We start from the raw sequence: 397 nt of genomic DNA, 5'->3' as shown, positions 1-397 counted from the left end.
CAACTGTCTTCCAGCACTGGAATACTTTTCCCAATTCAATCATAATTAAATACCCTGATGACTACATTTTTCTACAATTGGCCCTCCAAATGGAACATATCACAGGTTCATTACGGCAAATGTTCAGTCGACCCTCATACTTCCACCTTAGCCTCACGTCAACCTCCACACCTGTTGGCCCTCTGGGATAAGCCAACAACTCCCCACTACAAGGAATCCGGCAAAACAGAGGTTGTGGAAATTGCCGATGATTCAGTCGTCAAATACGGAACCAATCAAAACTCTCTTGGTGGATTACATATGGTTTGTAGGGCTGCTGCCGAGCTGGACTTCAGATTGATAACACTTTGATGGTTTTCCAAATTGCTAGTCCCTCTCACTGTATCATATAACCGTC

At 44.1% G+C, this 397-nt stretch overlaps 1 protein-coding gene across 3 annotated transcripts in view; it reads right to left on the bottom strand.

Annotated features, from left to right (window-relative positions):
* The window catches only part of LOC119592470 (glucose-induced degradation protein 8 homolog), a 5,318-nt gene that overhangs the window by 4,134 nt on the left and 787 nt on the right, over positions 1-397 (bottom strand). The gene's annotated exons all lie outside the window — the stretch shown is intronic.

This window comes from Penaeus monodon, chromosome 30 (assembly GCF_015228065.2).
Source record: "Penaeus monodon isolate SGIC_2016 chromosome 30, NSTDA_Pmon_1, whole genome shotgun sequence".
Classification (NCBI taxonomy): domain Eukaryota; kingdom Metazoa; phylum Arthropoda; class Malacostraca; order Decapoda; family Penaeidae; genus Penaeus; species Penaeus monodon.
This window is presented reverse-complemented; position numbering and strand designations above follow the sequence as displayed.